Source organism: Oncorhynchus masou, unplaced genomic scaffold, assembly GCF_036934945.1.
Source record: "Oncorhynchus masou masou isolate Uvic2021 unplaced genomic scaffold, UVic_Omas_1.1 unplaced_scaffold_1252, whole genome shotgun sequence".
Taxonomy (NCBI): Eukaryota; Metazoa; Chordata; class Actinopteri; order Salmoniformes; family Salmonidae; genus Oncorhynchus; species Oncorhynchus masou.
In genome coordinates, this window is record NW_027002342.1 from 35162 (window position 1) to 47701 (window position 12540).

The window sequence follows — 12540 nt, forward strand, 5'->3', positions numbered from 1 at the left end:
TATTTTATTTCAGAATGGCGTCCAAAGGAATGGGAGTTCTCCTTCTGCTCGGGATTTTTGCTGTGACTGTCTCCCAGATTTCTGCTTTTCCCACACCTGCCGAGGATGGTGAGTACATGGCCTGCTGGTAGCCTACATCTGTGATGACTGGTTTCAGTGTGAATATGTTTTAGTTCGCTAGGCCTATAGCCCACTTTTAAAGTACATTTTAACTAGGCCAGGCTATATTTATAACCATTTTCACATTTTAAAAATATATTTAAACATTATTTATAAAACAAGCCAATTCAAGTTCAAATAGAGCAGGAAATAACAAATAAACAAATAGTTTGTGAGGTTGGTCGTTTCATGCGATGTAAGACCGATTGCGTTCTATTTCCAACGCAGTTTATCTTTTGTTTGTTAAACCGATTATGACGCTGCTGTGTCCCGTCGGGTCGGGAGTTAGGACTCACTGTAGCCCTAGACTGTACCCTCTTTCTCATCAATAAACCACATTAACCAAAACCACACTTGGCCCACATGACCAAGCAGGAATATCTTAAAAATACCCTGATCATGTTGGACCCCTCAAATTCAAGTCAATGTCTTTCTCTGTCGTTCATAGGAGAAAGTTTATTCTAAAACTGATTTAAGATAGTTTTTTAAGGCTATGATTTGAAGCAGTCAGGTTAGCTGGTCCTACATTTGTTTCTACCTAAATTACACGTTTTAGATATCTCAGATGATGTGATAGTGAATGGTGGTGATGATGATGAAGATGATGAGGATGATGATAACAATGATGATGCGGATGATGATGTTGATTATGACGATGACAATGCTGCTGACCATAATAGGTGATTAGTAGTATTAATATTATGTGGTTTTATTTTCCCTGCAGATAAAGCTGTAGTTTACAACAGACGACTGACTGAGGAGAGACCAATCCAGGAGCAGGTAAACTATCTCTTTCTTTAACTCTCTCTCCTTCTCTCTCTCTCTCTCTAAACTATCGTGCTATCTCCAGACTAATATCATGTCAAATAGACTTTGTGGAGGCGAGAGTTCTCAAACATCAACCACATCATATCAAACCAGACTGGAGCAACAGTAAACAAGCAAAGCTATTATGGTGAAGATCAAATCAAATCAAATTTTATTTGTCACATACACATGGTTAGCAGATGTTAATGCTAGTGTAGCGAAATGCTTGTGCTTCTAGTTCCGACAATGCAGTAATAACCAACAAGTAATCTAACTAACAATTCCAAAACTACTGTCTTATACACACAAGTGTAAGGGGATAAAGAATATGTACATAAAGATATATGAATGAGTGATGGTACAGAGCAGCATAGGCAAGATACAGTAGATGGTCTCGAGTACAGTATATACAGTGCCTTGCGAAAGTATTCGGCCCCCTTGAACTTTGCGAACTTTTGCCACATTTCAGGCTTCAAACATAAAGATATAAAACTGTATTTTTTTGTGAAGAATCAACAACAAGTGGGACACAATCATGAAGTGGAACGACATTTATTGGATATTTCAAACTTTTTTAACAAATCAAAAACTGAAAAATTGGGCGTGCAAAATTATTCAGCCCCTTTACTTTCAGTGCAGCAAACTCTCTCCAGAAGTTCAGTGAGGATCTCTGAATTATCCAATGTTGACCTAAATGACTAATGATGATAAATACAATCCACCTGTGTGTAATCAAGTCTCCGTATAAATGCACCTGAACCGGAGAATAAGAACACAAGATACACCGACAGACATAGATGACAAATAAACAATCCCGCACAAAACAAGGGCGGGACAACCTACATTATATACAGACACTAATTAACTAAACAACACACAGGTGAAACCAATCAGACAAAACCAACAGATACACGAAAAGGGATCGGTCGTGGCTAGTAGGACGGTGACGACGACCGCCGAGCACCGCCTGAATGGGCAGGAGAGCCAACCTCGGCGGAAGTCGTGACAGTACCCCCCCCCTGACGCGCGACTCCCGCAGCGCGCCGCCACCGTCCTCGAGGACGACCCGGAGGACGAGGTGCTGGGCAATCCGGGTGGAGGCGGTTGAATTCTATCAGGAGAGAAGGGTCCAAAATGTCCCTCACCGGAACCCAGCATCTCTCCTCCTTGAAACGAGGGGTTAATACGGTAATACCTAGGAAGTTGTAACCTGTAACACACCTCGTTTATTCTCCTCAGGACTTTGAACGGCCCCACACACTGCGGCCCCAGCTTCCGACAGGGCAGGCGGAGGGGCAGGTTTCGGGTCGAGAGCCAGACCCTGTCCCCCGGTGCAAACACGGGAGTCTCACTGCGGTGCTGGTCAGCGCTCCTCTTCTGCCGTTCTCCCGCTAACCGTAATGAGTCCTGAACGGCTTTCCAGGTGTCCTTGGAGCGCTGTACCCATTCCTCCACCGCAGGAGCCTCGGTCTGACTCTGATGCCATTGGGCCAGGACTGGCTGGTAACCTAACACACACTCAAAAGGAGACAAGTTAGTAGAGGAGTGGCGTAAGGAGTTCTGGGCTAGTTCGGCCCATGGAACATACCTTGCCCACTCACCAGGCCGGTCCCGACAATAGGACCGCATCCTGGTTTACGCGCTCCACCTGCCCATTACTCTCGGGGTGAAAACCTGAGGTTAAGCTAACCGAGAGCCCCAGTCTCTCCATAAACGCCCTCCACACTCTGGACGTGAATTGGGGACCCCGATCAGAGACGATGTCCTCAGGCACCCCATAGTGCCGGAAGACATGGGTAAACAAAGCCTCAGCAGTCTGCAGGGCCGTAGGGAGACCGGGCAACGGAATGAGACGACAGGACTTAGAAAACCGATCCACAACGACCAGGATCGTAGTACTTCCCTGGGACGGGGGTAGGTCGGTAAGAAAGTCCACCGATAAGTGTGTCCACGGCCGTTGTGGAACGGGGAGGGGTTGTAATTTCCCTCTAGGCAGGTGCCGAGGAGCCTAGCTCTGAACACACACTGAGCAGGAGGAGACATAAAATCTCACGTCTTTAGCCAGTGTGGGCCACCAGTATCTCCCTCTCAGACTCTGCTCTGTCCTCTTGATACCAGGATGACCCGAGGAGGGAAGAGTATGAGCCCACCGAATCATCTTGTCCCGGACCACCCTCGGCACGTACTTGGTCCCTACTGGACAGTTAGGAGGAGCCGGCTCTGACCGCGAGGCCCTCTCTATCTCAGCGTCCACCTCCCATACCACCGGTGCCACGAGACATGACGGTGGAATGATGGAGTTGGCTCAACTGACCGTTCCTCGGTATCATAGAGGCAAGACAGTGCGTCAGCTTTGGTGTTTTGGGAGCCTGGCCGAGAGGTGAGGGTAAACTGGAACCTGGTAAAAAACATGGCCCATCTAGCCTGACGTGGATTTAGTCTCTTAGCTGCCCGGATGTACTCAAGATTACGATGGTCAGTCCAGATGAGAAAAGGGTATTTAGCCCCCTCAAGCCAATGTCTCCACACCTTCAGAGCCTTGACTACAGCTAACAACTCCAGGTCCCCCACATCATAGTTTCGCTCCGCTGGGCTGAGCTTGCTCGAAAAGAAAGCACACGGGCGGAGCTTGGATGGCACGCCCGAGCGTTGGGACAGCACGGCTCCAACCCCAGCCTCGGGCGCATCCACCTCCACTATGAACGCTAAAGAGGGGTCCGGATGCGCCAACATGGGCGTATTAGTGAACAGCTCCTTCAGACGACTGAAAGCTCTGCCCGCCTCTGCTGACCAGCGCAAGCGCACCGGTCCTCCCTTCAGCAGTGAGGTGATGGAAACAGCCACTTGACCAAAACCCTGGATAAACCTCCGGTAGTAATTGGCAAACCCTAAAAACCGCTGCACTTCTTTCACCGTGGTCGGAGTCAGCCAATTACGCACGGCTGTAACGCGATCATCCTCCATCACCACCCCGGAGGTGGAAATACGATACCCCAGGAAGGAAACAGACTGTTTGAAAAACTCACATTTCTCCGCCTTGCAATACAGGTCATGCTCCAGTAGTCGCCCAAGTACTTTACGCACCAGAGACACATGCTCCGCGCGTGTGGCAGAATAGATCAAGATGTCCTCAATGTACACTACCACTCCCTGCCCGAGCAGGTCTCGGAGAATCGCATCTACGAAGGATTGGAAAACGTCTGGAGCATTCTTCAACCCGTATGGCATGACGCAGTACTCATAATGACCAGAAGTAGTACTAAATGCGGTTTTCCACTCATCTCCTCCCCGGATACGTACCAGATTATACGCGCTCCTCAGATCCAGTTTTGTGAAGAAGTGCGCCCCGTGAAATGATTCCATTGCCGTAGCGATGAGACGTAGTGGGTAACTAAACCCCACTGTGATGGAATTTAGACCTCTATAATCAATACACGGACGCAGACCTCCATCCTTCTTCTTCACAAAAAAGAAGCTTGAGGAGACGGGTGATATGGAGGGCTGAATGTACCCCTGTCCCAGCGATTCGGAAACATATGTTTCCATCGCAACTGTCTCCTCCTGGGACAATGGATACACGTGACTCCTAGGAAGTGCAGCGTTTTCCAGAAGGTTTATCGTGCAGTCCTCTCGACGATGAGGTGGTAATTGGGTCGCCTTCCCTTTACTGAAGGCGATAGCCAAATCGGCATATTCAGAGGGAATGCGCACAGTGGAAACTTGGTCTGGACTCTCCACCGTAGTCGCACCAACGGCAACTCCTATACACCTACCTGAACACTCCTCTGACCACCCCTTAAGAGCCCCCTGTCGCCAGGAAATCGGAAATGTGTTGAGCTAACCAGGGAACCCCTAACACCACTGGAAACGCAGGTGAATCTATAAGGAACAGGCTAATCTGCTCCTTATGATCACCCTGCGTTACCATGTCCAGCGGCACCGTAGCCTCCCTAATTACTCTTGACCCTAATGGTCGGCTATCTAAGGAGTGCACGGGGAAAGGTCGATCTAACGACACCAGGGGAATCCCTAGCCTTAACGCAAGCCCACGATCCATAAAATTCCCAGCTGCGCCTGAATCGACTAGCGCCTTATGCTGTAGAGAGGGGGAAAACCCAGGGAAAGAAATCAATACAAACACATGACCGACAGGAAGCTCTGAATGAGTTTGGTGCTTACTCACCTGGGGTGATCGAGCAGTGTTCCGCCTGTCCTCCCGACTCCTAGACGAGTTCCTCCAGCACCGATCGGACGTGTGCCCTCGTCGACCACAACTGGTGCAGGAGGACACTCCTCCTCCAGTCCCCCTCGAAGCCGTACCTCCTAATTCCATAGGTATAGGAACAGGGGGGCTGGGGATTGGAAACGACAGGACCTGATCCGAACGCCCGCGAGCAGCCAGCAGGTTGTCGAGACGGATAGCCAGATCGATAAGTCCATCCAGTGTGAATGTGGTGTACCGACAAGCCAGCTTCCTGCGGACGTCCTCCCTGAGACTACATCTAAAATGATCAATCAAGGCGCCGTCGTTCCATCCTGCTCCTGCTGCCAAAGTCCCAAACTCAAGGGCAAAATCCTGTACGCCCCTCGTCTCCTGACGCAGGTGGGTCAGCCGTTCACCCGCCGCCCGACCCTCGGGTGGATGGTCAAAAACAGCTCGGAATCGGCGGGTGAACTCTGGGTAATTATCCTTAGCCGAGTTCGGACCATTCCACACTGCGTTGGCCCACTCGAGGGCTCGCCCAGTCAAGCAGGAGACGAGGGCGCACACGCTCTCCTCTCCAGAGGGAGCAGGAAGCACGGTAGCCAGGTATAGTTCCAGTTGAAGGAGGAAACCCTGTCACCCAGCCGCCGATCCGTCAAACTCCCGTGGGAGTGTCAGCCGAAGAGCCCCAGAGCCAGATGTGGTCGCAGAAACAGGAGGTGCTGGAGAAGGGGTTGCTAGAGATGAGGTGGGGAGGCCACTCCTCTCCCATCGATCCATTCTCTCCATCATTTGGTCCATAGCAGAACCAATCCGGTGAAGCACGCTGGTATGATGGAGGACCCTCTCTTCCATCGATGGGGGAGGAGACGCTGCTGCTCCTTCTGATTCCATGGTGGTGCGGGATTCTGTCACGTCTAATCAAGGTGGGTGGAATCAGGCGCAGAGAGCAGATAGCGATATGAAAGTTTTATTCTCCGGTGAACAAGAAACACGGTCAACCCAATACACACAGGGTGAATAATCCAACAAAGGATAAAAGATGAACCGGAGAATAAGAACACAACATTTACATTACATTTAAGTCATTTAGCAGACGCTCTTATCCAGAGCGACTTACAAATTGGTGAATTCACCTTCTGACATCAGTGGAACAGCCACTTTACAATAGTGCATCTAAATCATTTAAGGGGGGGGGTGAGAAGGATTACTTTATCCTATCCTAGGTATTCCTTGAAGAGGTGGGGTTTCAGGTGTCTCCGGAAGGTGGTGATTGACTCCGCTGTCCTGGCGTCGTGAGGGAGTTTGTTCCACCATTGGGGGCCAGAGCAGCGAACAGTTTTGACTGGGCTGAGCGGGAACTGTACTTCCTCAGTGGTAGGGAGGCGAGCAGGCCAGAGGTGGATGAACGCAGTGCCCTTGTTTGGGTGTAGGGCCTGATCAGAGCCTGGAGGTACTGCGGTGCCATTCCCCTCACAGCTCCGTAGGCAAGCACCATGGTCTTGTAGCGGATGCGAGCTTCAACTGGAAGCCAGTGGAGAGAGCGGAGGAGCGGGGTGACGTGAGAGAACTTGGGAAGGTTGAACACCAGACGGGCTGCGGCGTTCTGGATGAGTTGTAGGGGTTTAATGGCACAGGCAGGGAGCCCAGCCAACAGCGAGTTGCAGTAATCCAGACGGGAGATGACAAGTGCCTGGATTAGGACCTGCGCCGCTTCCTGTGTGAGGCAGGGTCGTACTCTGCGGATGTTGTAGAGCATGAACCTACAGGAACGGGCCACCGCCTTGATGTTAGTTGAGAACGACAGGGTGTTGTCAAGGATCACGCCAAGGTTCTTAGCGCTCTGGGAGGAGGACACAATGGAGTTGTCAACCGTGATGGCGAGATCATGGAACGGGCAGTCCTTCCCCGGGAGGAAGAGCAGCTCCGTCTTGCCGTGGTTCAGCTTGAGGTGGTGATCCGTCATCCACACTGATATGTCTGCCAGACATGCAGAGATGCGATTCGCCACCTGGTCATCAGAAGGGGGAAAGGAGAAGATTAATTGTGTGTCGTCTGCATAGCAATGATAGGAGAGACCATGTGAGGTTATGACAGAGCCAAGTGACTTGGTGTATAGCGAGAATAGGAGAGGGCCTAGAACAGAGCCCTGGGGGACACCAGTGGTGAGAGCGCGTGGCGAGGAGACAGATTCTCGCCACGCCACCTGGTAGGAGCGACCTGTCAGGTAGGACGCAATCCAAGCGTGGGCCGCGCCGGAGATGCCCAACTCGGAGAGGGTGGAGAGGAGGATCTGATGGTTCACAGTGTCGAAGGCAGCCGATTGGTCTAGAAGGATGAGAGCAGAGGAGAGAGTGTTAGCTTTAGCAGTGCGGAGCGCCTCCGTGATACAGAGAAGAGCCGTCTCAGTTGAATGACTAGTCTTGAAACCTGACTGATTTGGATCAAGAAGGTCATTCTGAGAGAGATAGCGGGAGAGCTGGCCAAGGACGGCACGTTCAAGAGTTTTGGAGAGAAAAGAAAGAAGGGATACTGGTCTGTAGTTGTTGACATCGGAGGGATCGAGTGTAGGTTTTTTCAGAAGGGGTGCAACTCTCGCTCTCTTGAAGACGGAAGGGACGTAGCCAGCGGTCAGGGATGAGTTGATGAGCGAGGTGAGGTAGGGGAGAAGGTCTCCGGAAATGGTCTGGAGAAGAGAGGAGGGATAGGGTCAAGCGGGCAGGTTGTTGGGCGGCCGGCCGTCACAAGAAGCGAGATTTCATCTGGAGAGAGAGGGGAGAAAGAGGTCAGAGCACAGGGTAGGGCAGTGTGAGCAGAACCAGCGGTGTCGTTTGACTTAGCAAACGAGGATCGGATGTCGTCGACCTTCTTTTCAAAATGGTTGACGAAGTCATCTGCAGAGAGAGAGGAGGGGGGGGGGGAGGAGGATTCAGGAGGGAGGAGAAGGTGGCAAAGAGCTTCCTAGGGTTAGAGGCAGATGCTTGGAATTTAGAGTGGAAGAAAGTGGCTTTAGCAGCAGAGACAGAGGAGGAAAATGTAGAGAGGAGGGAGTGAAAGGATGCCAGGTCCGCAGGGAGGCGAGTTTTCCTTCATTTCCGCTCGGCTGCCCGGAGCACTGTTCTGTGAGCTCGCAATGAGTCGTCGAGCCACGGAGCGGGAGGGGAGGACCGAGCCGGCCTGGAGGATAGGGGACATAGAGAGTCAAAGGATGCAGAAAGGGAAGAGAGGAGGGTTGAGGAGGCAGAATCAGGAGATAGGTTGGAGAAGGTATGAGCAGAGGGAAGAGATGATAGGATGGAAGAGGAGAGAGTAGCGGGGGAGAGAGAGCGAAGGTTTGGACGGCGCGATACCATCCGAGTAGGGGCAGTGTGGGAAGTGTTGGATGAGAGCGAGAGGGAAAAGGATACAAGGCAGTGGTCGGAGACTTGGAGGGGAGTTGCAATGAGGTTAGTGGAAGAACAGCATCTAGTAAAGATGAGGTCGAGCGTATTGCCTGCCTTGTGAGTAGGGGGGGAAGGTGAGAGGGTGAGGTCAAAAGAGGAGAGGAGTGGAAAGAAGGAGGCAGAGAGGAATGAGTCAAAGGTAGACGTGGGGAGGTTAAAGTCGCCCAGGACTGTGAGAGGTGAGCCGTCCTCAGGAAAGGAGCTTATCAAGGCATCAAGCTCATTGATGAACTCTCCGAGGGAACCTGGAGGGCGATAAATGATAAGGATGTTAAGCTTGAAAGGGCTGGTAACTGTGACAGCATGGAATTCAAAGGAGGCGATAGACAGATGGGTAAGGGGAGAAAGAGAGAATGACCACTTGGGAGAGATGAGGATCCCGGTGCCACCACCCCGCTGACCAGAAGCTCTCGGGGTGTGCGAGAACACGTGGGCGGACGAAGAGAGAGCAGTAGGAGTAGCAGTGTTGTCTGTGGTGATCCATGTTTCCGTCAGTGCCAAGAAGTCGAGGGACTGGAGGGAGGCATAGGCTGAGATGAACTCTGCCTTGTTGGCCGCAGATCGGCAGTTCCAGAGGCTACCGGAGACCTGGAACTCCACGTGGGTCGTGCGCGCTGGGACCACCAGATTAGGTGGCCGCGGCCACGCGGTGTGGAGCGTTTGTATGGTCTGTGCAGAGAGGAGAGAACAGGGATAGATAGACACATAGTTGACAGGCTACAGAAGAGGCTACGCTAATGCAAAGGAGATTGGAATGACAAGTGGACTACACGTCTCGAATGTTCAGAAAGTTAAGCTTACGTAGCAAGAATCTTATTGACTAAAATGATTGAAATGATACAGTACTGCTGGAGTAGGCTAGCTGGCAGTGGCTACGTTGTTGACTTTGTAGGCTAGCTGGCAGTGGCTGCGTTGTTGACACTACACTAATCAAGTCACAAGATACACCGACAGACATAGATGACAAATAAATAATCCTGCACAAAACAAGGGCGGGACAACCTACATTATATACAGACACTAATTAACTAAACAACACACAGATGAAACCAATCAGACAAAACCAACAGATACACGAAAAGGGATCGGTCGTGGCTAGTAGGACGGTGACGACGACCGCCGAGCACCGCCTGAACGGGCAGGAGAGCCAACCTCTCCTGTCGTGACAGGGGTGGAGATGTTGTTGCCTACCCTCACCACCTGGGGGCGGCCCGTCAGGAAGTCCAGTACCCAGTTGCACAAGGCGGGGTCGAGACCCAGGGTCTCGAGCTTGATGACGAACTTGGAGGGAACAGACTGTCCAGATGGGTTAGGGCAGTGTGCAGTGTGGTTGAGATTGCATCGTCTGTGGACCTATTTGGGCGGTAAGCAACTTGGAGTGGGTCTAGGGTGTCAGGTAGGGTGGAGGTGATGTGGTCCTTGACTAGTCTCTCAAAGCACTTCATGATGATGGAAGTGAGTGCTACGGGGCGGTAGTCGTTTAGCTCAGTTACCTTAGCTTTCTTGGGAACAGGAACAATGGTTAACAGAGAAATGTGTACACTGTTCATGTTCTTTTCCACAGATTGCAGAGGCAGATGATGTGAAAGCAGCAGTGGAGTCTGCAGGTAAGTGGATACTTCTCAGGCAATCAATCAATATTGTTATTACATACATTTTAATATGTATGTGAATAGTGTGGAAGAATTATTTTTGTTCTCTCTTGGATGTCTTCACAATATATAACTGTTTTATCTTATTTCAATGCAGTATGATCTTGTGTTGTCCTTGTCTTTAACTGTTCTGTACTGTGTTGGGTGTCCACCCACACTACCAAGAGTTGGTGAAAACGCACTTAGCTAATAAAATGTAACTTCCTTATGTAAAAAGAATAATGAAAAATATGATTATTCATGTTTGAATCGTTCAGTGGGGTCTTTCTCTAACACAGTGGTTTCCACACTGTGGGGCGGGCAGCATTTAACAGTTTGTGTTCGTCGTCAGGAAACTTATTTCCATCGGTCACCAAAGGCTAAATTAGCATGACACGAGCTGAATTCACTGTAAACGGCTTGGGGGAAAAGCTTGGTATACGCTCAGTGCTTCATTGATATTTCACAGAGATATGCTTGTTTTTGTGAGAAATCTTCGAAAAAGAACAGTAATTTTGAATGAATATGAAAAGCGTATAGTAAAATATGAAAATACTACGTCATGTCGTTATCCATCTTAGCTCTATATTATTTGATGTCCTGCGGATTGGAGAAGAAAGATGACTAGTTCAACAGTAAAGTGGGATGTCAGGTCGCCTGTAGCCTAAATTCATGCACAGAATCCAGCCTAGCTGGCCTCTATTGTTTCAGTCACACTCATTTTAGTCGTCCTCCAAGGATAAAAACTCCAATAACCTTTTACAGGATTATTATAGAGACATGACGTTTGGACCATTGGTTTTCTTAGACAATTATCTACAGTTAACATATAAAAATTGTTGTTTTTGATTGGACACCCTATACACGTATTGTGTGTTTTGTGTGGACCCCAGGAAGAGTAGCTGTTTCATGTTTTGTGTGGACCACAGGTAGAGTAGCTGTGTCATGTTTTGTGTGGACCCCAGGAAGAGTAGCTGTTTCATGTTTTGTGTGGACCCCAGGAAGAGTAGCTGTTTCATGTTTTGTGTGGACCACAGGTAGAGTAGCTGTGTCATGTTTTGTGTGGACCCCAGGAAGAGTAGCTGTTTCATGTTTTGTGTGGACCCCAGGAAGAGTAGCTGTGTCATGTTTTGTGTGGACCCCAGGAAGAGTAGCTGTGTCATGTTTTGTGTGGACCCCAGGAAGAGTAGCTGTGTCATGTTTTGTGTGGACCCCAGGAAGAGTAGCTGTGTCATGTTTTGTGTGGACCCCAGGAAGAGTAGCTGTTTCATGTTTTGTGTGGACCCCAGGAAGAGTAGCTGTTTCATGATTTGTGTGGACCCCAGGAAGAGGAGCTGTTTCATGTTTTGTGTGGACCCCAGGAAGAGTAGCTGTTTCATGTTTTGTGTGGACCCCAGGAAGAGGAGCTGTTTTGTGTGGACCCCAGGAAGAGTAGCTGTGTCATGTTTTGTGTGGACCCCAGGAAGAGTAGCTGTGTCATGTTTTGTGTGGACCCCAGGAAGAGTAGCTGTTTCATGTTTTGTGTGGACCCCAGGAAGAGTAGCTGTTTCATGTTTTGTGTGGACCCCAGGAAGAGGAGCTGTGTCATGTTTTGTGTGGACCCCAGGAAGAGTAGCTGTGTCATGTTTTGTGTGGACCCCAGGAAGAGTAGCTGTTTCATGTTTTGTGTGGACCCCAGGAAGAGTAGCTGTGTCATGTTTTGTGTGGACCCCAGGAAGAGTAGCTGTTTCATGTTTTGTGTGGACCCCAGGAAGAGTAGCTGTTTCATGATTTGTGTGGACCCCAGGAAGAGTAGCTGTGTCATGTTTTGTGTGGACCCCAGGAAGAGTAGCTGTTTCATGTTTTGTGTGGACACCAGGAAGAGTAGCTGTGTCATGTTTTGTGTGGACCCCAGGAAGAGTAGCTGTGTCATGTTTTGTGTGGACCCCAGGAAGAGTAGCTGTGTCATGTTTTGTGTGGACCCCAGGAAGAGTAGCTGTTTCATGTTTTGTGTGGACCCCAGGAAGAGTAGCTGTGTCATGTTTTGTGTGGACCCCAGGAAGAGTAGCTGTGTCATGTTTTGTGTGGACCCCAGGAAGAGTAGCTGTGTCATGTTTTGTGTGGACCCCAGGAAGAGTAGCTGTGTCATGTTTTGTGTGGACCCCAGGAAGAGTAGCTGTGTCATGTTTTGTGTGGACCCCAGGAAGAGGAGCTGTTTCATGATTTGTGTGGACGCCAGGAAGAGTAGCTGTTTCATGTTTTGTGTGGACCCCAGGAAGAGTAGCTGTGTCATGTTTTGTGTGGACCCCAGGAAGAG

General features: G+C 50.0%; 1 protein-coding gene and 1 pseudogene across 1 annotated transcript in view; one reads left to right on the forward strand and one right to left on the reverse strand.

Moving 5' to 3' along the window:
- Window positions 1-12540, reverse strand: part of LOC135530091 (butyrophilin subfamily 1 member A1-like) — a 145603-nt gene that overhangs the window by 15927 nt on the left and 117136 nt on the right. The gene's annotated exons all lie outside the window — the stretch shown is intronic.
- LOC135530090 (secretogranin-3-like) overlaps window positions 1-12540 on the forward strand; it is a 29754-nt pseudogene that overhangs the window by 602 nt on the left and 16612 nt on the right.